The sequence below is a fragment of the Prinia subflava genome, chromosome 4 (genome assembly GCF_021018805.1).
Source record: "Prinia subflava isolate CZ2003 ecotype Zambia chromosome 4, Cam_Psub_1.2, whole genome shotgun sequence".
NCBI lineage: Eukaryota > Metazoa > Chordata > Aves > Passeriformes > Cisticolidae > Prinia > Prinia subflava.
Window position 1 is genome coordinate 66822916 of NC_086250.1, and position 27017 is coordinate 66849932.

General features: G+C 42.7%; 1 protein-coding gene across 6 annotated transcripts in view; it reads left to right on the plus strand.

Moving 5' to 3' along the window:
• Positions 1-12471: 12471 nt before the first annotated feature.
• The window catches only part of FAM107B (family with sequence similarity 107 member B), a 58882-nt gene continuing 44336 nt past the window's right edge, over positions 12472-27017 (plus strand). For 2 of the 6 annotated variants that reach the window (XM_063397015.1, XM_063397013.1), the window contains exons 1-2: positions 12496-12634; positions 14412-14527. The gene's annotated coding sequence lies outside the window, so the exon portion shown is untranslated. Of the gene's footprint in view, positions 12635-14411; positions 14528-27017 lie in introns of all 6 variants that reach the window. The other 4 variants (XM_063397017.1, XM_063397014.1, XM_063397020.1 and 1 more) reach the window with 3 other exon arrangements.

Here is a 27017-nt window from a genome sequence, read left to right on the forward strand (position 1 = left end):
CATGGCACTTCTGCTGCTGAAAAGCCTGGCTCCTGTGTGAGTGCCAAAGAATCCATGTAGAAGCCCAAGCCCACAAGCAGGGATGTGGGATCTGACATGGATTTTTCAAACCAAAACCAAGGTGGGCAAATCTGTGATGCTGTCACAGAATCACAGAATGGCCTGGGAGGCCTGGTTGCCTCCCTGGTGCTGTCATGTCCCCAGGCAGGGAATCTTGGGCAGTACTGCTTCAGCTTGGATCCCCTCAGGAAGCAGCTCTTGTGTTGCTGTGCTTGTTACAGTATTGAGGGATGTGTGGATAACTTTGTCCTTTAACCCAGCACCTTTGTGACAGTCAGACCTCAGCCACATCCCTGCTCAGCTGCCTTTTCTCTAAACTGCAGCTGGGTTTCAGCCTTTTCTGCCTCTTTGTGAGGCAGCTGCTCCATCCCTTTCACTTCAGTTGTCTTCTCCAGCTCCACCAGGTCCCCACTCTGATACATCAAAGCTGAGATGAATTGTGCTGGGTTTGTCCTGCAGAGCCTTCTGACTCGTGTGACAAAGGGACACTGCACAAAATATGAGTCACACAACCCTGGCTGATACAATTTGGAGACCAAGAATTATCTCTAACTCATAACATATTGTATATCAATTATTCCGTAATTAATAAACGTGTCCTCATTTGTTTGTTTTAATTTCTGCAATCTGTTCATGAATAGTTTGTGAATATAAATAGTATAAAATCCAGGGAAGAAATGGTGCATGGAATTAACTGCTGAGCTCCCTTTGCCATGAGTTTCTTGCCCTTGTTTTAGTTAAATTTGCACTCTAATTTCTTGCACATTCCTTGTTTTTAATCAGAACCTTGTGAGAATCCCCTGGAAATATCTTGCTTGCCTGTTCCTAACAAAACAGATCAACGTGCAGCTGGATTTAAGTACAGTTGATGAGAAAAGCATTTCATTGTTTCATCTGACTACCCCCTTCTCCTTGTTTCCTTCCACTGTGAACTCTCTAGTTAGCAGATTATTTCCTACAGCAGAAAAAAAGCTATCAGGCCCTTGGGAAGCCTCCAGCCCTGCTAGGAAAGCTGTTGTGCTGCTGGACCAAATGCTTCCAGCTCCACCCTTTTCCTCTGTCCTTTTTGCCATCACTTCAGCACATTCTCATGATCACAGGCACCCGAGTGGATTTGCAGACCCAGGTCCTGTATCCTGTAGTGAACACAGAGCTGTCCCAGGGGATCACAGTATCCAGGAATTTAGGAATTGGCTGGAACTGTTGTGTCATATATGAAATATGATAATCTCCTAATCCATATGTACAGTTTATTAATGATGGGAGAAGATAAACTGATGATACAGATATTCATGCTCTAGAGCCCTGAATGTCAGAAGCACAGAAATTTAGCTTAATTCCATAGATCTAAACAGCTCAGGATTCTTTTAATTGGGTTATGTATTTAGTTTAAATGAGCATGAGATGGCTCTAAGTAGTCCCTGAATAATAAGATTACAAAGGAGATGGATTGAACCCACCACCATAACCATTTGTCTAACACTTCCCAGTCAGGGACTTTTGATTATATCCCTGTCATTCCCACTTTGGATTTTGCAAACAAAGATCTGGCATATGCAAACAGGGCCTCAGGTTCAGTGCTTGGACTGGTAAAATCATGTTTGTATGCAGGATGTGGCAGGTCCTAGGAGGGCTGGTGACACGTGCTAAGCTTCAGTTTGCTCCCTCTGATCCCTTGATCTCAGTGGTCTCTGAAATGAAATGTGCCACAGGGAACATTTTTGCCAGCCTTTTTCCACTCACTTAATTACTAACAAATTGTGTGTCTCCACTATGGATGCTGTGAGACCAGGACAATGACATCAGTGGACAAAAACAAGGGGACATGAGTAAACACTACTGAGCTTCCCTCTCCAAAATTCATCCTGTTAACACATACATAAAGTAGAAAAAACCATTGATTTTCCATTCTGTCTCTTTCTGGGAATGAACATATGGAAAAAAAACCACCACTCTTCATAGGAGATGAATGAAATATCCTTCCACTGCCATTAAGTCCAGGGAATACAGACAATGAGAGACACACGGGGAAGGACTTGGTGTTACAGGCAATGGAAATGCCATTTATCCAGGCTTTAATGCATAGGAAGCTCCCATTAAGAAGAACAAACAAAATCACCCACATCACAGGGTCTGCCCAGAATCACCCAAAATCAAACATCAGTTTTGCTAGGAGAATTGGGATTTCCAAAAGAAGATTTCTTTTCCCCCAGAAACAGGTTTTTAGATTAAACAGAAATATTTGTTAAAAGTTTTAGGAAGTCATGTGGGTTTTGGTTAATGCATGAACAAACCCTGAAAAAAAAAGTTTGATTTTAAACTGAAACAAAATTGTTTTCAAGGTTTTATTTAAGCATTTTGCAAGAAAGCCAGAAATTATGTCTGAACAGCTGTTTTTATCAGATCAGAGTCAGCTTGAGTATTGTATGTGTACCAATAAAGACAAATTTGCAACTCAGTGTAACTCCTCTCCGAGGAGTTTATATAAACTTCTGCCAAAACCCACCCTGTAACTATGTCCATCCAAGTGCTGCACTTTCCCCTTATGATTCCCCAGCAGCTCAAGGACATTTAGTCTGAGTAAAGACTAAATGCTTTCTGCAGGGCCATGATGGTGAGTGAATACACTGGGAAAACTCCACTCTTCTCTACAGCCAAGTTGTTCATTCTCTCACTTCAAGGGCTATATTTTTCTAAAGATTGATTTCTGATGTTTTCTAACCATCCTTTATTTCCACAGGACACTGAAGTGAATTATTTCACTTCTATGCTTCCAGGAAAAGCCAGCAGGAAGCCCTTTGTTTCCCTTTCTTCCTCCTTTGTGCTAAGGGGATTTATTTAATACAGCTGGGAGGTCAGGCCCCCAGAGGTCTATTTGTACGTAATTCTACAACTGTCTTGCATTATAAAAGAATGTAAATGCAATATGTATTGACTCTGTGGGTCACAGTGGCACATCCTTTTTTGGGGGAAATATTGAAGTTATCTGTAAGTACATAAATAAGGGAGTGCACTGAAGTATGCTGTATTTACAGGGTGCCTCTGCCTTAGTTAATAACACAGAAGAAACAGCTGATCAAAACCAGAATACAAATGGCATAAATTTGAGGGAATTACAAGGAGATAATTCAGATTTAAATCCTTTGATAAAAGGGGACACAATTTAGCAAGATGAGTCCTGTAGCCATGTAAATGAGAGCAGAGCTTTTTATTGAACCTATTTGTTTCAGTAATTGTTGTGGGGCAGCCGCCTCACCATTCAGCCTTTCATCTATCCTTAAAAAACACTCTGTAGCTTTTTTTGAAGTGAAATTATTGTTTTGATGAATCCTGCTAGAAACTAAAGCAGGATTATAAAGCCAGAACTGCAATAAAGGATACTGGGTACTAGGGGAGAGGTGAAACTTCACTTTGACTAAATTGTAATTTGGACTGTTTTTTCCAGTCAGCCAGGAATTGTGGACCTAACAAAAATTAAGAATCTCTTGCTGATTTTGAGGGGGTTTGGGTTAAACAATACTGCTGAGATCTAACACCAGAGAAGCCTATAGAAGTTTGCCTCCCCTGACCATAGGATAATGTTTCCTTTAAGAAGAATTGTACTAAGAAACAGTGATTAACACTTACAAAAAACCTTACTAACAAGTGCAGAATGAGATTATTGAGCTTTGAAATTTCTTGCCAAAAGATACTGCCAGAGTCTCACATGAACTTAAGGGGAGGCTGGACAGGTCCAAGGGAAAAACAGCTGATGGAGGGTTGTATCTAGAAATCTTCATCTATTTGTAGAAATTACTAGAATTCTGCAGTCAGTTCAGGAGGCTGGGATTATCTAGAGACTGTGAGTGGAGTATCATGTATGTTTGCCCTTTTCTTGTATCTTGTCTAACACCCCTTGGGAATTTACTTTCGTAAATGGGTTGTGAAAGATTTTTAACCTGAACACTACAGCCACTCTTTACAGACTCTTTATGTCTTTACACTATGATTGATCAGGAGGAAGCACAAGAAAGGTTCCCAAGAGGATCTTGTGAGTTCTGCCCCAGGACAGGCAGTGTTTTCTTGGGCTGGCAATGTTGGCTGAGGAAGGATGATCTGTGTGTAGTCCCACCATGCCCTCGGATGAGTGCTTCTCTTTCTGTTGTCTGACATCCCAATCCAGCTCAGCACAAATTAATGATCTAGCAAACAGCTCACGTAGATAACAGCAACAATGAGACAGATTGTTGATTTCCCACCAGAGATGTCAAAATTCACTCTGTATTTGGAGCTGGGTGAACAATAAAATTCTCCTAGTCAAAAAGAAATGCTGTGCAATCAACATAATCTGAGACATTAATACATAATTAGAATAATTCATGTTATATTGAGTCAAACTGTCATGTAACCTTGGCATGAGTTTACAAATTCCATTAATTTAATTCCTAAATGCACATTTTCCCCTGAATGAAATAAATCCTGTTTCTTCCCATTTATCCTGGTGAAAATACAAAGCTGTAAATAAGCCACACATCTAATAGTGCTCAAACATTGTTTTTATATTTGCTAAAGTCAACATGCAATGTAAGGCTCTTTCCAGAGCAAGGGTTCTCACAGCAGGTGAGGTTCAAGGCAGGTCAGAGCTCAGGCAGGACCTGCAAAGCTGGACTTGGGTGCTGTGGGGTCTGTATAAGACCACAAAAAGTTGTCTCAAGTTGCTCCAAGTTACTGGAACTTGGAGCAGATAGTGATCCCACAGGAGCCCTAACAGGCTCCTTTCCTCACCCTTTATTCAGTATAATAGGATGACTCCACTAATGAGATACTTTTGTTGACAGAGTTTTAAGATGGACTAACTCGTCTCCATCAGCACTGATGGGTTGAAACTCATCCAGCAATCCAGAATGTAATTTATATGCCTAACACAAAAAGATCTTAAGATAAGCTTGTCCCTTTTCCATTTACTCTCTGACATTCATTGATCTCATAAGTTAGATGTCTTCCCTGTATTTTGGCATGGCCAAGGGTGGCAGGCTGGGGACTCTAAAGTGACTTACCCAACACCTTCCCTAAGGTTGTCACCTGAATTGCCATACCTGTTGTTCTTGCAGATAGAAATACTTACAAGTAGTTCTACTGACAGGTAGAACTTTCAAACTGGTTTTTAGAACTGATTGTAGTGAAATAAAAGTCAACATTAGTAGGAGTGGTGATACGTTTTTCCTTTGGAAACCACATGAAAATCAGGAGACTGGCATGAAAATGCTTACCTTCAACTCTTGAGTAGTCATGTTTACCTTATGTAGGAATAGTTTATCTCATTTCATGTTCACTGGGGAAGCCACTTCTTGAATTGTACTCTCCAATAATTGAAGAGACGTGCAGGATTAGATCAGGATTTATAATGAGGGGAGAGCAGCCCTGAGGCAGATGCTCTTAAGCAGAGCTATAATTTACTGGCAACCTTATCTAAGATATGGTCAGTCAATAAGAAAGCCTCAGAGGACTTCAGGGTAGCCACAGTGTCAATCAACCTGCTGATTTCTTCATAAGGAATACCAGCTGGTTTCTAAACCACAGGGGGCAGACAATAAAAATGAAGCGTTAGGGACAGAATAATGATTTATTTCAAGTGAGAAACCAGGAAAATAGTTTGAAACCTATTTCAGTTAATTGCTTGCTTTGCTGTCATTACTCCATTACTCTTTGTAGCAGAATTGGTGACAGGAGACTCCACTGAAATTCTAGACTGATTAAGCTAAATGGACCTATTGTGCTCACACTGTGCCTTCACTGCCCATTGCTGAAGGCTCTGATACAGCATTCCCCACATTTTCTTTCTTGATTTACACAATACACTAATACACAACCCAGCTTCTCAGCCATGGTTGGAAATGCAGGCTATGGTTCTGCTTTCCCCTGGGATTCTATCCCATTTACTTTGTCTCTTCAGTTTCTTCCCACAGTTCTCCCCATGTGTCCAGAGGACCAAGACAAGCACTCCCATGATGAATGACTCACTGAGAAAGAATCAGAGAGACTTTGAACTTATTTTAGTATAACTTCCCCAGGAAGAATGACCCCAGAAGTCCCAACTGCATGCAGGACTAGAGATAATCCAGGCAGAATCTTATGGTGCGACTGCCTAAGACAGACCTGAGCAAGTTGGAGATGCCATGTGGTGACCACAGACCCAGTTCTGGGATGAGTGCTCACTCCAGTGTGCAACCAGCCTGTTACTGGGACAGTGAGAACCTGGAGCTCTGACTCCTGTTCCCAGAACTGCTGCTAGCCCAGCGTGTGGGGTTGGAAGTCTCTGTCATCCCTACTACTTCTCTAATTCATCTGCCATGCTGTGGCTTTTTTTTGTATTTATGGAAATTATGGAAAACCAGAGCAGCTTGGCTATATTAAGGATTTCTAGGTGCTCAGCAACTGTTGTGGTATGATAAATTGGTCTAACCTACCCATGCAAGGAGATTTGTACACAGAGCCTGCATAGAAGGTCTGAGAGGCTGAGCTTGCTCAAGACTCTCTGCTTGGCACAGCATAACCCATAATGTTCACGGTTTTGTGCATAGGAAATCCCACATAGAAATATAGGGAACTCAACACCTAGAGATTCAACTTTTGCTTTAGATATCAAAGGCCAGCAGGTGTTTGTGTTGGTGTTTTCTTTTTTTCACTTTATTTTTAGGTATGGTGATCTCTAATTCTCCTATCAAGTTCAACTAGGGTTGAAAATCTTCTTTTTTATTTCTAAATTAGACATGCTTAAATATTCTGGGCATGAATTTTCCTCCTAGTAGCTGATACTGTAAGATATCAATAACCATGGTGTTTGTAGCATGCCCAGCTACTAGGCAGAAAAGTCACTCTATCTCAGCCAAAACCAGGACAAGTTGTTAGGTTTAACCAGCAAACTTTGAGATTCTGTGATGGAGGATGCTGTGGAGTCTTGATCCATGTACATGATCCTCTACAAGTGTGTACATGGCCCATTCAAAGTCCCCAGAGTGCAATCATTGCTGCACAAAAGACAGAAATAAAGCTACTTATCCCTTGCAATTTGCATGTACTTTATGGTGTAGAGCACAGAGACTATCTGCCCATCTTTCCTTTCATGAAGGAAAGAGCACTTGATTATTTCTTATAGTAGGAAATGATATGAGATTGTCTGTTCCAGTTTCTGTAGGGCCACCTCAAGTGCAATCTGCTAACAGCCTGTCATCCTGGGTAAATAAACCAGCTTGGGAATGGAAAAATCTGCCCAGCCTGCACAACAGTCCAGATGTGTCCTGGCCGGAGGCAGGGACAGACCTCCTCAGAGGCTTTGTCTCACGTTTTTCTGAGTCTCCAGCTATTACAGCTGTATTTCCACACACTTTCCTGTGTCATCCCTGGGAAGACAGCTGGGCATGTCTTTTTAGGCCCAGGAAAAGCAAAATTCCTCATGACCTCCACAGGAGCAGGAACAATTTCCAAGCCTTTATCAGGCTTTGTTGCTCCATCTCATCTAAGAGGCAGGCAGAAATGCAGGCTCAGTCTGAACTAACTTTAGGGTTGTGGCAATTTTGGCAATGGCTTAATTAGCTGAAAGAGGCTTTCTGTGTCAGCCATGCCTCCAGAGAAGTCAAATGGGGAGGAATTCTGATATCATTACTTGCAGCAGCTCAAGGCTTTGGCCCTACAGAGGATGCCAGTGATGTGTTGCTGTTGTTGAGTCTGTTAAAATGTTCTTCATTACAACCCTGAGCCCACCTGTAAATGTATGTTTTAGGATCTGATTTCTCCAGAAAAGCACCATGGAAAGCTAGGCATTGTGAATCTGTATTTTACATAGGATGTGTATCCTTTCCACAGATCCTGTGTCCTGCAGGATCAAACTGACACATGGGCTCAGAGATCTTGGTGCCTGCTTACCTGTGCCAGTGCCAGGGATAGTTTGTGTTACTAGAATGATGGAAGATCATTATAATGACATGAGAAGGCAAGCAAAGGCACATAAAAATGGCAATATTAGGGGAGAAGGTGGCCAGAAAACCACAATCCAAGCATATCTATAATTTTCTGACCTTATGAGACCTTGAGGTTCTAGAGGTCAATATATAATTTTATCTGAAGATAAACCTCACTTAGTGTCTTCTGTATGCAAGATCAAATGGTGTCAGTAAGGAAGTCACAGTTATTTTCTCTGTTCTACTAGACCAGAGCCTGAGGTAAAATGCCTTATTTCAGGTTGGCCAGAGAGTCAGTAGTGGAGGCAATATGAGAAGCTGGGTCTTAAAACTTAGCAGAGGGAGTGCAGAACAGCTTTTCAGAGCCCAGACTACAGGCAGGGATAAAATCAGCCTTGAAAAAAGTGATCAGATGGAATTCTGCTTTCAAAAGGTAAATTAAATCCCCTTTTTTTTCTGCAGCCTGGGGAATGAGCATGTTTTGGATCCAACTGTGTGACATTAATCACAATATGGAATATTTGAGCCAAAGGTCACCCACAGGGGGCCAACTGTTAACATATGGGATTTATCTGTCTACTTCTTCCATAAAGATGCAGTGTGCTGGATAATTAAACTTCTGAGTGCCAGTATAGAGTGTAGTCTGTTTTTTTCCACTGCTCTTTGTGATTCGATCCAGAACCATTTCCTTTCACTGTATGCTCAGAAGGGGAGGAAGCAAAGGTGGCATCCTGATCTTCATTATTAATACACAGGAAAACTTGGAGGAAATCCCTTTTATGCCCCTGGCTTTGTGTAAAGAAAACCCTGCAAGTTCCCAAGTCATATTGTTCAGCTCCTATATATATGTTCATCTATGTGCATAGCAGATGTTTCTTCAAATACTGATGTTTCTGCAGAATTATGGTATGGAAAAACATTCATAGCAACCTGTATTCCCATTGATCTACTTCTATTAAATGAAAAATCTAGAAAATAAATTACATTTAAAGTGGCTACAGGGGAATAAAGAAAACCACAGCCTCCTGTGATTCAAGGCAGCGTTTGCAAAGGGGAGCATGCAACAGGGAGGCATTTTGCCACTCTGGGTGAAGGAATTACGCAAAGTTAAAGAAATTGTGAGGAAGGCATCCAGCTCAAGCTGGTCAGGTGCTGCTTTGTACAACCAGCAGAAGCACTTCCAAAGCAATTAGACCAGTTCTAATGCAGACATTTAGGGTAGGAGGCACAAATCTCTCTCTGAGGGTACCTACTTCTTCCCCAGCCCTCATGACCTGCTTAGACGAGACGTCTGCTTGCAGACAGCAAAAACTAAGCTAGGGGAATCCCACAGCAGCTGACTCCACTTGTGTCTGCCCCTATAAAATATTCCACTTTGTTTCTGCTGCAGTAAAATTGTTATTACTATTATTTAAGGTTATAATGTGGTAACACTCCAAGGCCAGGTATGGTGCAGGCATGGCATAAAACCCAATTCCCTGCCTCACAAAGAGGGATTTAAATTAAAGTATGAATCTGCTTTTAATTCTGCAGTTCAACTAAAAAAAGTACAAACAGCAACAGGCAATTAAAATACATACTTGATTCACGTGATATCAAAATGCCAAAGTACATATTACAAATCTCCTGTGATGATCATATGATAGAATGTCTATGCACTTTTGGCTACAATATTTACAAGAAGGGAATTTTTTCATATTAAGTATTTCCAGTGAATCATTCTGTCTAAAGTACAGCCAGTTTATTAAATTTTTTTATTCCAATACATTTTCATTTAAATGAAATTCTTTTCATTTAAAATAAAATGGTAATGTTTTACATTTATATATTGTTTTTCATCTAGAAGGATCCTTGAGGCCTTTTTGAGCTCTTTCTAGAGTTTCAATACCCACAATGCTGGGGGGGAGAAGGATTGTCATGAGTAAAACACAGTTGTGGCCAAATTTCTTCATCACATGAACCATGGACTGTAATTTTCATGTGGGCAAAAGGCGAAAGGCACACACGATGTGCCTTAAAGAAGGAACAGGAATTCCAGGAATCTGAGTGGCTCACAGATGGGAGGCAATGTTGACCACTCGTGTTCCTCTCTTAGGGGCTGCAGCTGAGCTGGACTGACTCATTCCCCTGCCAGGGATCTGGGGTACCAGGCAGCTCTTGCCCCAAAACCAGGCAATGTGATGACTCAAGTTATCTCTTCAATTGCCTGTGAGATGTTTGACTCAGAGCTATCATTTGACCACTGCTTTTTATGAGGCACTGAGAGAGAAATTAAGACAACAGGAAAACAGATTGATCTCAGCCATTGCAGCTCTTCAGGTGTGTCCTTGCTGAGTCCTTTCAACTTTCTGCTCCTCACAAGTCTTCCCCTTTCTTGCTCCTGTCCAGCAATAGTTTTCAGGTCTGGGTACAGCCATGGCAGCTTAGGGGCTGCACAGCACTACAATAATTTCACAAAACACAATTCTGTATGTGTGTGGACTTTGCTAAATCTGCACCTGCCAATGATGCTCTATAATCACACACTTAAACTGAATGGAACTCTGGAACAAAGCACCATAAAAAAATGCCCGTGCTCCTTTGACAAGCCATGGCAAGAGACACAGAGTTTTTTTGTAATTTTGTTTCAGAAAAGTGTTACATTCCATTTAAAGGTGTGGATGTGCATGATCTGCTGGGAAGACCATACATATCACAACAAAATAGCTGTCTGAGCTGAGGAAGGGTTGGGAAACACTGATGTAATGTGTCAGATTTCAGAGCAGAAACAACTGCCTGTGCAGTGTCTAAGGCAACAGAGATAAAAAACTTGATCAGGGCTACTACAAAGTGTCTTTAGAATACAAATTGTTAATGCTTGCATACAGAAATTATATGGAGAGGTCTGTAAGGTCAAGAATGCAAAAGATAGGAAAGCCAGCATGCTGCTGGCCTTGCATTTATTTTTATTTTGTTGCTGTTTGCAATTTTCTGGCCATAAACTCTTTCCCCCCTCCCATGCTTCAATAGCGGGTTCCACACAGACCAGGGAACTAATCAATATTTATATTGCCTCATTCATCCAGGCACATCATTTTACCACATTTATTTAAAAATAATCAATTTTTATGAGGTTTTCTCCATACAGTGTCCATGAGCACCACATACAGAACAACTATATCTCACAACACTCCTGTAAAGGAGAGAGTGCTGGGGCATGTGGCTGCCCACTGACACTGTGAACATGGACAGCACAAATTGTTGTCCAGATTGGCATGTCACAAGGGACTTTTGGAGGAGCATTTAGTATTTTTTAACATTTCATTCGTTCACAGGACAGCTCTGATTGTGTATGCAGGTACTTAGCAGCAAGCTTGAATTGAACCAGATGTGACAATGGCCACTGGTGCCCTGGATTTTATCCATTTCCTAGGTTTCAGCCCGGCTGCCGTTTATTCCTAGTGGAAGAACAGCTGCACACAAAGACCTGAACAGTCTTTTAGTACACACCAGTACTCCAGATTTCAACCCTGCCTCACAGAAAAGGTGTTTCTCCAACTCATTCGCTGCCCTTCCCATCTTGGGGCAGAGGGTTATTTAGGATAAATTCGGTGGAAATAGCTCCATCTACTGAGCACCCAACACGTTTCCTGCTGGGACCTCCGGGCTGGGGGTTTTGCAGGGAGGGTCTGTCCCCACAGCCCGAGGGATGCTGAATGCTTAGGTCCTCAAAATACCGAGCTCCCCACATGAGGCTGAAGCTTTCCATCCCTGAGATGACTCCAGTCGCTGCGCTGTGATTCGTGTCATCTGTTTTGAAGAGACGCAAAATAATCCCAGTGATAAATATACAAAAGAAATCTATTTAATCCCAGTGTGTACCCCAGTGTGTAAACATACATTTCATCCCCAAATGCCTTTGTTTGGGTTCATTCCCAAGTCTGTGCACGCTATGGCGTGTCCCAGATTCTTTCTCATGTCCCCATCGTGTCATGCTCACCCGGAGACAGATTTTGGGCACACTGAACACCCAAAATGGGTGTTGGGTGGATGGCCGTGACCTCTCGGCCTCTAACTTGGATGGGGACCTTAATTGCTACAGAATGAACGGTGAGAACATCCACAGGGACAGGGCTCCGGGATCCGGCAAGGAACCCCTAGGGAAAGTTACAGGCAGGCACGTCTGGGAAATTCTTTTCCACGGAAGGAGAGGCGGCTCCCGCAGGTGAGCGGGGCCGCTCAGCGCACCCACGGCCCCGGCAGGAGTTTGAGATCCACCCGCGGCTGCCCCGCGCGCTTTGTCCCTGCCGGGCGGGCCGGCGCTGAGCCCGTGGAGCCCGGCCCAGGCCGCCACACAGGCCCAGATTTTCCCCCGTTTCCCTCGGGATTTCCCCCCAGCCATCCCCGCCACCCCGGATTTTTCCACGCCTGACAACAAAGGAGGCGGCGGGGCGGCCGCGGCGGTGACTCAGCGCCGGGCCCGCCCCCGGCCCGCCCCGCCGCTCCCCTCAGGCGCGGCCGGGCCGGCTCCGCGCGTGTGGCGGGGCCGGGCGGACACTCTGGACGCACCGGCGGGCGGGCAGCTCCTCTCCGTCCCTCCGCGGCTCCCCCTGCCCTCGTCCCCCGCGCTGCCCGGCGGGCAAAGCCGCCCCGCCGAGGTAGGTTCTGTGTGTGCTCCGCACACAAAGGCGCTGGCGCGGAGGGACGGGATATCCCAGCCGGGGGGGCTGAGGGACGGCGGCTCCCGGGGAGGAGAGGCGGGAGCTGCGGGTCCCGGCTGGGGGGGCACCCGCGCCTTCCTTCGTGAAGGGAAACACGGGGAGTTCGTCGTGGCTCTGCATAAATGAAAGGGGGAGCAAGCAGGAGGGTGCCCGGGGGTGTGAGGGGCTGCGGCGGTGCTGCCGGTCCCGCCGCCCCGCTGGGTATCCCCGGCTCGCCGGGGCCGTGGAGCCGGTGGGTGTTCGGCGTGTCCGTGGGGTGTTCGGCGTGCTCTTGTGGGCAGCTTTGATCCTTGGGTGACTCTTGCAGTCGAGGGAGCACCCCCAGAAAACCGCGGGATCCGTAGGTGCAGGCTGGCAGGACTGGGGGAATGGGTGGTGGTGGACGGGAAGAGGAGCTGGAAAAGGAAATAAAAATGATAAATATTTTATTTCCTATACGTGGTGCTCTATAAAATGAGCGTTCAGAGCCCCTGAACTTCTGGTGTGGGCAGTGAATGTCTTCTTACAGATCTTAAAAACAAGTAGAAGCTGGGAGCGGGACAAGCCTCGAGGAGCTGCTTCTCCTGTGCTCCTGCCTGGGTCTGTCAGACCCTCCCTCAAAGAGCCCGGGAATTCGGATGTCCAGGGTTTGCTGTGCTTTGGGTTCAAAGGCTGCGAAGCTGCCAGGGAGACTGCACAGAGAAACGCGTTGAGGGGGTGCATATGGGCAAGGGGTGCAGTACGGGAGCTCTGTGTGCCTGAACTACTTGTTTGCTTCAGCCATTGAATTTTTTTCATAGCTTAATGAGTTCTGGCATAAATCGATACTGTGCAAATGCGGTGTACGGCCGTGGCTGGCATTGGAGCAGAGTCTGGCCCTGTAAGCCCAGGGCATGCTTGTGGCGAACTCGAGAGAACAGCAGAAACATGGGAACTTGTGGGATTTCGTTGAGAATTCACATGGTCAAACAAAAATGTAACAAAAGGAGGAAAAGATGCTTCTGTGTGAGCATAGTGTGGTCACAGGGTATAGTTTGTGGTGGGAGTATTATTGAATAACTCTGGCAGTAGAGCTGCTCAGCGTTGTGGTACATCTGTGTGTGCTGAGTCCTGTAGCACCAGGCAGGACATTCAACTTGCGTTGTCTTGGCAGAAGAGTGTGGAAGGATGTTGCTGAAAATAAGAATGATTGCTTGTGGATCTGGTAGGCAGTTTGGGAGGCATTGAAACTGTCTTTAATTTCCTTGTGATATGAACAGGACACTGTTGCTTCATTGATGGATGTTTTCCTTTGGACAGACAGTGTGTGCTGTGAATGTGATGGCTGCTTATTTGGTGTTAGCGATATTTGCTTAGGGACAATAAACAATTGTTTGCTGGGCTTTATTATAAAAAAACCAGAAATTCCCCATATCTCCTGAAACAAAGCCTTTTTTGTCTTAATGCAACTGTGGTCCAATTTCATGCTTGGTGTAGTTCCTCTGATGATGGTGGAGTTTTGCCAGGGATGATTTTGGCAGGTGAAATGTCACTTCTGTCCCTAATGCTCAAGAGTGGTGTCACTGTATTGTCTCCAGCACTTGAGTATTGTCAGTTAGAATGGCATGCTGATGCTTCCCAAAAGTTAGAAGTGAGAGAATCATCTCATCATATCCTCACGATACTTTCCCACTTATTTTCTCCTTTCTGCTTCAGATCTCATATCCCTAAATTTATTCTCTTCTTTCTTTTTCAGTCTTAGCATCTTTTTCTCTCTTCAAAATTAGGAAGTTTCTCTGAAGTCCAGTTCACCTCCAAGCATTTAAAGGTTTTGGGACTGTGTTGAACCCTGCACCACCCCTGCTCGGCTGGGTAAGTGAGGAGCTGTGTGGCAGCTGCAGTTGGGGGATTTTTCTCGCACGAGCTCTCCTTCACAATCTGATTTGTGTGGTGGCTCTGGTCAGTGCATTTGCTGAAGGGGCAGATTGTTTGTCACAGTCACACAGTGGAACAGCCTGGCTTGGGAGAGTGATAGACTGGGCTGGAGGTGGGGGAGTCTTTCAGTTTTTACGCGCTGCCCATACGCAGGACATTGAGAAACTGGTTTTGAGAACACTCCTTCATGACTTCAGTAAGGACAGGGAAATCACCTAAAAATTAGGGCAGAAGGAAAAATGGGGAAAGAGAGAAGCAAATAATCATGTTTGCTAGCTGTGGGAAGAAGAGTGGAACTGTTTAGCCAGTAATTGGCTCTAACAGAACTTTGGCTCTATCAAAGTTTCAAAGAAAATATTTTATTGAATAAAGCTATGTTATCTTTGTATGTGGTTAACAGTATTAAATACATGTGGCCAGCTCTTAATCTGTTCTGGGACTGTGGTAGTTGCAGACAGAGCCAGTTTCAATGCTCAGCTGCTGCTGAACAGTTTTGTATCTGACATCTCTGCACTGTACAACTTTGGATCTGTTTGCATCTCATAAGAACATAAAACAAGTGTGTCTGACACAGCTCAGGGCTGATACCGTTCTGACCCAGAATCAAGGAGCAAGATGCATGCACAGGCATGGAAAATGCTTGGTTCTGGGTCAGAACCAGCTTCTTCAGCTCAGTTACTAGTCTAAAGTTTATTCTGGTTTGGCCAGACCTGGCTGGTTTGGCCAGACCTGGCTTGTTTTGACTGTCAGTGAAGTATGGTTTGCAGCACAACATAATGTTGCAAAGAGCCTGCAACTCTTCTGTGTTTACTTAAAAGGCATGTGAGCCGGGGTTTTGATGTTTCATTTTGACACAAGACAGTGGAAGGATTCAGATGTGGAAAGAGAATTGTTCACATGCTAACCTGAACATAAAGCTGCAGATTTGATAGGAAACACATATTTTTAGAAGAAAGATAAATTACCTGTTTAGAACTACATTTATCAGTGATACTTCCACTTTCCATGTCTTGCACGCTCTTGCCAGGCTTATCTCTTTGAATGCTTCATTTGTATTAATCCTTCTAAAACCATGCTGAAGGGGAATACCATGTGTTCCCATTGTGGGGAAGACACCTTTCCTTTGCAGATGGGGAATAAAAGCACAGGCAAGAAAATGAATTGTGTCACCATACAGGAACTGTGTAGTGGTGGAAAAACTTGAGCTCATGTGTCCTGAGCTGTTGGTTGGTGTTGAAATCAAAGTACTGCCCCTGTCAGAAGGAGTGGGAGAAGAGGCACAGCCCAAAAGGCAGTGTGAAAACTGGTTGGGTTACCTGGCTGTGAGGTACTCAGGGGTTGACTGCTCTTCCATCACTACCATGCTTTGTTAGACTGTGGAAAACAGAAGGATTTGTAGTGATAAGTACTTAAACAAAGAGACTCAGCATACACAGGAGAGAAGAAAAGAAAGGGATGTTTTTCTTCTCCTTTCTATACTTGTCTTCATATAGTATTGCTGTTTTTACAGATGGGTCTCTGGCAGAGTCTTTGGGGAGGTCCTTCATCTGTCCTACTGTACAGTTGTGTGTAGGAGACTTTGCAGAGCCAGGTGGGTCATGGCAAGACCAGAACTGCCTTTCTGTGACCCCAGCAGCTGGATGAGGTGGTTTGGGTGCAGACCCCCACCCTGAGACACCAGGCTTGTGTTTGTTTTTTTTTTTTTTTTAAGTGTTTTCTGGAGAGTTGGCTGCTCTTCACTGTGATATGCACAGACACTCACTTAGCTGCTCTTCTCACCTGGGTGCTTTTCATATTTGGGCTGGTGGTGTGAAGGGCTGTGGGTGTTGCATGACAGCAGGGAGTGACTTGTGGCAGTTCTCCTGTGGCAGAAATCTTACGGGGCTGTGTGAGCAGGGAGCACTGGTGCATGCAAAAAAAGGAAGGATGTGGCCTTTTCTTCCCTCTTCTGTGTAATTCGAAGCACTGAAGCTTACCTGCTGCCTCTGTGCTCTGTCACTTTGGGAAAACTGAGGTAATGCTTTTCCTTACAGTGCTGTGTTTGATGCTTGATGGTTATAATTGTGAAGTCAGTCCTGTTTGTAACTCTGGTTTCAAAACCGCTTTTGTGCTGACAGGCTAATTCTTGTGCTTAGGCCAGTGCTGTAAGTTTTGTGCAACGAAGGGTGGGACTCTCACAGGTGGGAGAGCAGTGTTTCCAAGCTGTGTCTATAAAAGAATAAGTTGCAAAGATTTTGGAGCATTTGTGGGCAGTGCTGTCTGCTGGTCTGTGTCACATTTTAGAACAACTTTCGAAATCAGTATTTTTTCCACTGGTTAATCTGGGTGTGTAGCTGAAAGGGCAGGTTTTGTGGTGACTTGGTGCAGTTTGCTTGTAGCATAACTCTAGTCTGTAGTGGAGTTTACTGAGTCTTTAGCAGGTCTTGAGCTTGCATAGCTGGGACAAAGATCCTAGTTTTATGATGTCAGCAGGGAGCACAAATGCAATAACCTTTGCCTTGTTTAGCTTTATTTATCCTAGAAGAAAACTCCTGGATTTGCTTACATTTTTAAAATGTCTTTGACGACATGAAGGCAGAAGGTTGCCTTGTGTGCACATACATGCTCCTCATCAAGGAAGAAATAGTGCAGTCATTTAGAAACTGTGGGACAAATCCCTTTCATTTAGATGAGCTCAATTTCTTTATTTTTACATTTATACTGCAATTTTTGGCAGCATATGTGCTTTCAGGATGAACTGTAAAACCTCTGTGCTGTCCTTTAGCAAATCTCAGCCATTTCCATTTACAGCCTCTCTGTGTGAGCTGCATTAGAGTCCTGTAGAGAGCTTGTGATGATGAAGCATGAAAAGTGCTGCTGCTATGAGGGGTATTTTAATATCCTGGACAACAGTCTTGTTGCTTGTTGTGGTAGGATGGATCTTATATTTTACCTCGTACTGGGGAGTTACTTACTTTTCTTGTGAGCTATAGAGCTGAAACCCAGGAATGCTTCTGAAGCAGAAACTGCCCTCATGTTTGGCTTCATTTGAAGCAGGTGCTCTGTGTAGTATGGTATATTTGAGACAGGAAGAAACTCAGTCTTGAAAGTGTTATTCTGTCGAGGGGAACTCACTTTGAGTTTCTTTTCCTTACTTGGTTATTTAGAGTTCTCCTGTGCTCCTTGAAAGCTGTCCAGTTCACCATGCTTGTGCCCACTGGTGCTAAGGTCAGCAGTGTCCGCCCTCAAGGGGAGACAAGCACTGCCCAGCAAAGGTATTTCAATAGTCATGGCATTTAGTGGGTTGATGAGAGGAGGATGATGATGGCAAATAATAGAACAATTCCTTTCATTCCTTGCCTGTGCAGTGAGTGGGCATTTGTCAGACCTCATGTACATACACAGGGTTTTTTTGTTCTGGTGCTAATAATAAATAGAGTTCACAGCTCCGAGCAGCCAGGACGTTGTGGCATGAAGTGGGTCAAGACCATTCGTGTGTGCATAACTGCATTGCTAATCTAGGCCAGTGCCTGTGCTGGATGCTTCTAAACAAGCTGAGAAGATTTCAGGGGAGCTGAGTTTGTGCTGTCAGCTGGGTGAAGTGCACCTCGAGCTGACTGGAGCACTTAAGGACAGAGCTCCGTGTGAATGGTCTGGAGTAGCTTTGGCTGTTAGAAGGACCACAGAGGTTCAGCTTTACTGTTTAGTACCTCTGAAGAGTGAGGAGTTTCAGTCAAAGTAAACTTTCTTCCTGGCAGGATGACTTGCTGAATAGCTCTCTGAACATGTGCACTGCTCTGCTGTTTCACTGAAACATGTCTGTGCTACCTCAGTGTCCTCTGAAGTGTCACTGGGGACAAAGTGACTTGCTGAATGTCGCATTGCATTGCTGCCATGTCCTACAGACTTGCTGCAGTGGTTGAGCTCCTTGGTGCCCTTCAAGGAAGAGTGAGTGCCTGGCCTCACCCTGGGATGCAGTTTGGGACTTGGCTGCTGGTAGAAGAAGAAAGCCAATTTTCATCTGAAGCCACTGGGATTTATGGAGTTTATTTTTGGAGAGAATAAGGAGGAGGAGTTGGATGGGTTATGATTTCTTCTATGGTTGTACGCTTAAGGGGTTTTTTCATCCTAGAGGTTTTCAAGGTTACTTGTCCTTGAAGAAGATCTATGACATATAAGGCAAGCTGTAATACACTTGTTTAACTCTCATAATACCTGGCACATCACTGCTGCTTCCTGAAAACAATCTGTCAGACATTTACACACAAGTTTGGACATGGGAATGGAGGAAAGGATAGGGAAAGAGCCATGACAGTTTTTGGCGGTTTTCATTGTCTGGAAAGGTGATGTTTTGGTATCTAAAAGTAAACCAATCTTTTCTTCCAAGCCCCAAGTACATTTGAGGCCATCTCTGTCTAACATGCCGAAGCAAACAAGTTCTGGGGGCTGTACCCAGTGTGTTGAGGATGTGGGCAGTGGGCTTTGCCACATGAAGAGGTGACCTTGGAAGGTGAGCGTGGCTTGCCTTGGCACTGTCCCACCATTCTCCTGTGTCCTTTGTCACAGTGAGCAGTGCAGTGACACAGGGCCTGATCAGAAGTGCTCAGGCACAGGGAGTCTGGTGTGTTCTGGAAGGAAGCCCTGGCTGTGGAAGGGTTGTGCTGTGAGTGGTTTGTTACCACAGATGGCAACGGTGGGAGCTGGTGACTCTCCAAAGGCAGTGTCACTCTGCCCATTACTCACTATTTATCTGTTTGTTCTTTCAAGTGCAGGAAGGCTGAGCAAGTCATAAACTTCTTACACAAAATATGAGCAAACATATTATTCCTTTCTCAGAAAATACCTTGAAAGCAAGTTTTAGAATTCAAGAAAATTAACGTCTCTAAAGAGCAGAAAGCATTTATCTCTTGGTGTGAAACTAAATCCTATTGAAAAGATTTTAAAAATATATTTTTCTGAAATATAGCAGCTAGAAAGCTAGCCTTGAAGCTTTTCATGAAGCCCAGAGTTTGAGAATACCTGTACCTGTCAGTCTTATGTGGAGGATTTAGTTTAAAAGGCCAAAGCAGTGCTACAGGTGCCATTGTATCAAAACTCTCTTTTGGGGAAGCTTCAATCTGAGTTCTTGGGCCTATCTTGCTTTGTCTGCAATTAACAACTGATTCATCCCTCATAAAGAGGGAGAGGTTAGAGGCATCACCTGGCCATGTTATATGCTACATCCTTTTCCTAATTGGGCAAAAGTGCTGTGCTTTCCACATTTCCTCTATAAATCTAACTTTCTGAGTGTGCAATGACTGGTTTGGTTTTGGTTTCTTGGTTGGGGCTTTTTTCAGTGTAGTATGTAAGCAAAATACCATAGATTTCCTTGCTGGAGGATTTGAGGACAAGTTAGCACATGAAGTTAGAAAATAAGTGTGCCAACTATTGTTTTGTTTTCCAGCCATCTGAGGGTCCTTCCCACTTATCACTGTTGTAAAGAGAGTCTCTGCCCTGAAGAACTTACAGTTTAAGTAAGGGAGAGAGTGTGTGAGTGGATATTAGAGACATAAAGAGGTGAAGCATGTTGGTGTGGGGGTTGAAGTGGAAAAATTTTTCTTGCAATGAATACAGCTGCTTTGATGGAGAATTTTACTTAAACTTCCTCTGTTGCATTTTATATCTGTATAAAGCTGCTTCATTGCTTATGTTTATTGCACTTCAGGAAGAAATTTAGCACTGTAAGCTTCCCCAGAGGGTTCTATATAATTCAGCTAGTTAGGGCCTACTTTTTTTCTCTATAGAAGTACTAAAAAAGAATCTCCTCAAACTTGGCACCTATTTCCAGGTAACTAATAGGATTAACAGATCCAAGACAACGTGTTCCTTTAGCTAAATGTAATCCATTTGCCAGCTTCAGCCAAAAATATTGCAGGGAGGAGAAACACTGGTCTATATAGAAAATCTGATTTTCAAAAAAAGCAGGGCTTAATACAAGTTAGACCAGTGGGGTTTTTTTCTAGAAAAGTTCCCAAACTGTGTCACTTTAATTGTGCAATTTTAGAGCAGATGACTCTAAAACTGGGAGCCAAGTCAAAATGCAGTCGGGGTCAGTCAGGTCAGTGATACTGGGATACCTTTTTAAAGGAACTGGGAGAAGAACTTCAGGATGGGGAAGTATTTAAGTGCTGGGGGACTTTTTGTATGCTGTGGCAGTGGATACCTAAGTATCCTGTGCCATATGGATACCTAAGTAGCTAAATTTTCTGCTAAATTGTAATTCCTGTGTCTGTCTAGTCTGTTCCTAATCCACTGCCATGATTTCCTGTGGTAAGTAGTTCTTCCTTCTCCCAAAGCTGTCCCAAGGTTGCTGGCATGGGGTGACAGCTGCCAGGGAGGGGCTCTTATTTCTGTGGTGCTGAGGCTGAGGTGGGTTCAGTGTGTGATGTGCAACAGCTTTGCCCCAAAAGGATGCCCAGGTTTATACTGCTGTGCCAATTAAGATCTCAGTGTCTGGTGTACAAAATTCTTAATTACTGAAGCATCCTCATATCAGCTTTCAGTAAAGTTGTTTTCCAAAGCATTTTAGTTTTCATTCCCCACCACCGAGTTATGAAAGAAAAAGGGGACTGGTTACTGAAGGACAAGTGATGTCACCTGTTCTTCTGTCCTGTGGAATTTTTTTTGTATTGATGGAAGGCTTTGTTTTGATGCTTAATTCTTTTGACTGGCAGCATCTGGTGGCATACAGGGGAGTGCTGCATGTGTAATGCCTGTTCTGTGCACTGAAAGCAAGAGTTTAGAATGAGCTTTAAAGTAGAGGAGTGTGTGCTTTCAAAGACGTATTCCTTCCAAAACTGAAATTGAAGTAATGAATCAAACTGGGCATGGCATGCATTGATAAAGTGGTTCTTTGTTAAATGATTGCTCTAAGGGATTGTTTCAACCCCTTCCTCTCGTTTTAGTATTGGAACTTAATCTCTTTATTGCAAGTAACATCAGCACTAGTAGAATTAAGAATTCAAGTTTGAGCCAATGGTGTTTATTGCTGTTTTTATCTCCAATGAGGAAGAAGCCTCAGCTGATTTCCTGCTCAGGTTCAATGATTCACAAGGCTTAAGGTTCATCTTTATTTTATCTCCAGAATCTTGTTTGGTTTAGGTTTCCTGATAGGAAGCTGATTAATTGACTGGTAAAACAGGTATAGATGCAGTTATTTTATTTTGTAAGTGCAGATGTTTCGTGTGCAAGGAAGTTGGGCAAAGATTGGATTTAGAAAGGCCCAGATTACAGACACCAGTCAACAAAACATTGAATATCGCAAAAAACTTATTGCTGTAAAAGCAATGACTTAGAGAGCTCTTATTCCTCTGTATTCCCCCATGAAGAGGAGTGGAAAAAAATTCTGTGCTGTAATATACAGTCACTCAGATTCCTAAGATTAAATGTCTCTGTAATCAATGCATTCTTTTAAATTTTTTTTTTTGGACTGTCATAGTTAGGATGCCATGAACTCAGCTCAGGGTAGCGTGGTTTGCAGCATGGGAGGTTTTTGAAATGTACTGTAGGAAATGGTCTCCTTGAGAAGGAAAGGCCAGGGAGTTCCACAAGCCATTTAGAAAAATTACAACCATTCCAGTTTAATGTGGGTAAACTGGGTAATTTTTGCATAAAATTTGATAAAATAGTGTATTTGAAAAACTGTGTAAGGGTAAACACATCTTTCCATTATCTTTTTAAAGTACATCAATATTTATTATTGTCCTTCTCTTACAGATTAAGAAACAAAGGCTGAATTGACTTGCCTAAAGCTATAACTAATTAATGCAAGGATAGAATGTGAACTTGGGACTTTGAACCAAGAGAACAAACAAGATGAAACAGTGCAAATGGAAGCATAATGAAAAGATAATATAAACTTTATATTTCGAGCATAAATTCACTACCCCAATATAGAAGTCATCTTTCCATAAATGCCTTTAGGCAAGTAAGCAGCCTAAAAAGCTGTTTCTTACTGAAAAGAGAATCTGTTTAGACCAGATCATTTCTTTACTTGCCAATTTTGTGCATCTAACATTAACCCCATTAAGCTTGTTGCTTCTGAGAAAACCCCTGAAAACAAACTGGAATTTAAATTAAATTTTCAAATAATTTGAGTTCAAATAAAGAGAACCAGGCAAATTTACACTTCATCATGAAAAGCTGCAGCAAAATCATGCTCGAAATTTCCTTTACTTATCTCCTAGGTAGATGGTTGGTGTGAGTCAGCCAGAGCACTTGTACTAAATGTGGGAATGGAGCTGACTCAGAGACAAGTGATTGGCATCATTTTATGGGATGTCACCAACTGCAGCTTCAATAAATGTCAGTTTTTCCTCTGTCTTGGTCAAATGTTAATTTTCATTGCAATTTTGAATGAACATAGCAGATTTTTTTTTTTTTTTTGACTTGTGATAAGTTCCCTGGATCACAAGGACCACCCATGATCATTATTTTTTTAATGGAAAGGACAGTGGATCTGCAAAGCCCAATTCCTATTTCTCTAAATTGCATTCCATTGAGGTGGTTGCACAGACACGGTCACTGCACCACTCCAGTGTTTGTGCATTTTGGAAGAACAGTGTAGTCCTCTAACAGGGTTTGGGATTTCTGTCCTTCTTTTCTGGACATGAATTTGGAAGAAATTTTGGAAAGAATTCATTGCAGTATCTATTCATTGCAGTGTTTTTGGGCAATGCCTTTGTGTCACTGGTAGACATTGAGAGATAGGGAGTTTTTAATGGCATTTCTGTATAACTTTAAGCAATTTCAGACTTCTGTAATAATAAATTTTTCTAAAAATGCTAAATTAAAAGTAAACCAAATATTTCCTAGTTTTCTGGGTTTTTAAACAGTCTTCTGTACTGCATGTTTGAATTGGTTCCTTTGCCTGAGCTGCCTTGTTTGTTCTGGTGTTTGTGATTCATTTGAATGTGCACCAGCCAGCACTTGAATAATGGAAAACCTAAAGTAAATAAGTGATAGTGCCTGCTAGAGAATCAAAAGCTTCTACAGTGAGCCGTGGTGCTGTTTAGAACAATTTAAATATCTTTCTGTAAACAAACTGTTGAATGAAGAGTGGTTGAATGGAAGCTGAAAAGCTTGAATCATTCAAGTTTGGGACATTGAAAGTCTAGACTAGATTTAAGTGTTACTACTTTGAAGTTCTTAAAAGGGACTATGGGGCATTCTGAGAAGGGCTTTCTTTACCTTTGCCATCAGTTTATAATTTAGTCTAGGGTTTGGAGGATTAAATTTGGTTTAATCTCATTGCAGAGTTACAGTTTCCTACCATATATGGCAGTTTTTTAAAGGTTAGTAGGTTGGGGATTTTTTCCTTAAAGTGAAAGCTGCTTTAGATTTTAGATGCCAGTTCTGTAATTAACAACAGGAAGTTTAAATGACTGGAAGTGGTTCTTGAAAGTTTCTGAAATATTAATCATGTTCATTACATTGATGGTATGATAGAAGAGGTATGTGTATTTTAAACTGGAATAATTTTGGATTTTGGGGCTTTTTTTGTTTGGGGGGTTGTTTTGTTTTAGGTTGGGTTTTTTGGGGTTTGGTTTTATTTTGTGGGAGTTTTGTGTGTGTGTTTGGTTTTGGTTTTTTTTTTCCTTAAACGTGCCCCAGAAACCAGAACTGTCTTACAGGACACCTACTTTCAGAAAGAATGAAGCAGGTAAGTACATTAGAGATGATCCTTTCATCATGTTTGACAAATTTTGAAAGAAAATCAGACTGTAAGGAAAGGGAAATATGAGATAATTTTAAAAAAGGTATTTCTGTACCATATGTACTTCTGCTACATCTGGAAGCTGTACACTTTCTATCTGAGCTGCAAGAGATAAGCTTTTGTGAATCTTTCACTCCATCACAGACTTGACCTCTTCTGTGTTGTGTAACTGTTGTTATACAGTTCACATGTGGTCAGTGTGGGCATCCTCCAGTTTTGCTTTCCATAAACCTTGGGTTTGCTTTTTGGACAATTCATTTCCTGTTATTCAAATTCTTTGTTTGTTTGTTGTTGTTTTTAACATTCTGCCAAAGGCTGTTACTTGCAATTGTTGTCTGGCAGGACTGGACTGAAGCCTGTCAGAGCCTGGACTCCTGGCACCTTTCATTGCTCAGTCACCAGTTTATTGGTAAAGCCTGCATGAAGTTTAGGGGAATTTCATGGAGGCTTCAAACCTCTAAAAATTCGGCTGATACTGGGCAAAAGTTATGGTGCAGGTTGTGTGTGCACATTTATGTTATCATACAAGAAATCTAAGAAGTTTGTTTAACGTAGATTCCTAACCTGGCCCTGCATTTACTTCTTGTTTATGGAACACTCTCCCTGAATGTGTTTTTGCAGCTTTGCCTGGTACCCAGGGAACTCCCTGTGGTGGCTCTGTTTTTGCTAGAGCCATACTGATTTCATGAAGATGGGGGCATCAGAATGGCATCCTAAAGTCGTCTTACCTGGTGTGGAAATGCTTTGCTGCATGGTTGCTGCCTCTTTGGAAAGGCTGTTGTGCAAGCAAACCACACAAATTTCCTTCAGCACTATTTAACTGGCAGTTCGTGGTTAGCAAGTGGGGAACGGTAGATAAAGATTTTGTTCTTGCTGACTTTGTGACCAGTGAAATTTTGTAAAGCTGGAGGTGGGGAAAAAGTCCTGTGCATTTCTGTCCCGTTATTTGGTTACAGCTGTAAAGGGTAATGTTCATTTATCACTTCCTTCTAGCAGCTTTCTGTAACTGCATGAGCTATTCCTGCAGTTCAGTGACATGTGCATTACAAAGGCTTGAAAATTGGAATGGATTGGAAACTCCTGTTATTTCAAATTATGTAGTTGTAAACTGGCTGCAGGCCTTTGGGTTGAAAGACTAAGCATTGATTTCAGCATACTGCTGGGTTGTATCACAGAGAGATAAAAGTTGATTTTACATGAAGTGGAAACTCAGAGACGCTAGTATGGAACTCAGTAAGCCCCCAGTGAATATACATTGGCTGCTCACAGATCATATCATAAAGCAATTTATTGGTATCAGTGGCCTGTCACATCATGTAGGATCAGTCTTTTCTTAAATAGAGAATACTTATTAAGGAAAGCTACTGCAGACCTGAGCTTGCATTCTAGCTGTGATATTTCTGTGGGCCAATAACCACATGTTTTATCTGGTTTTCTTCCCAGTGCACGAACATGCCTAGTGAGTAACACATGAAAACCAAATATAACAAGGGTTGATACATTTGGCCAACTTACAGAGTATAAGGATCTCATTATTTTTTCCTACTTCCTGCCTTTGTTTTTTTAATTTGAAATGTATCTACATAATTTCTCTTTAGCAGCCTAGGCAAGGTTCTTTTCGATTTTATCTGTAAATTAATCTTTCTGTGGGTATGGCTATGTTGAATGATGAATTTGGTTGTTATTTTTTATTTTTGTGGTAGCTTTTTTACTTGGCTCTTCAAGGAAGTGACATAGTTTTTTTTTTAATTTTCTTTGTACATCAAGGAAGGTGAGTGTCACATTCTATAGGGGAGAAAAAACAAAGGATGTCAGAAATGCACCACTTACCACTATCAATAAAACTTTAATTAACTAAATGCTCTGTGTGGCTTCTTGACCATGTAATATATAAAATCAGACAGATTCTCCTAAGTCATTTTTACTGGTTATTAAAAATACTTATGTTTCCATCTACAGTGAAGCCTGAAGAACTGGCTGACAAGTCCCAATATGCAAAGAAAACTTGGTTATCCAGGTTATGCATTTGCCTACACTTGCATGTTTGCACTGGTATGCTAAAGAGTTGCCTTTATCAATCTAATCCATATTTAAATTGCCTTCATATATGCAATGTATGAGTCCCATAGCAGGATTCCTGTTGATATTTTTGTAAGGTCTGCCCAGGCTTTTTAGCATCTTAGAACAGTTTGTGTTGGAAGGGACTTTCAAGATGATTGAGTTGCAACCCCCTGCCATGGGCAGGGGCACCTCCCACTGGAGCAGGTTTGCTCAGTGCCCCATCCAGTCTGGCCTTGAACACCTCCAGCACTGCTGGATGTGCTGCAGTATGAAGGATGCCTTTTGCAGAACTCTGGGAGAGGAGAGCTCCTGGTGAGCAAAGCCTGTGCCTTGCCTCTTCCTGCACCATTAACCTGCTTTCTCTCCATGTGATGTCTTGCTGCAAGTGTTGTTCACCACTCAGTCAGGATTTAAACTGTCTGAGCAGGAATTGGGCAGCTGGTGACTCATCTTGCCTTCCCTAGGAGGAATGAACCTCCCTGCTCCAAACTTCTGTGAGGTTTTTTTATAACTCCCAGCTTTTTCTGCTGGAGACCAGTAACAGCCTGCCCACCTGTCCAGAAGGGATTGAACCAAGTATCACTTTTGCCTGCGAGTAAATGTCCTTTGGCTGTATTTACAGTCATGTGTAAT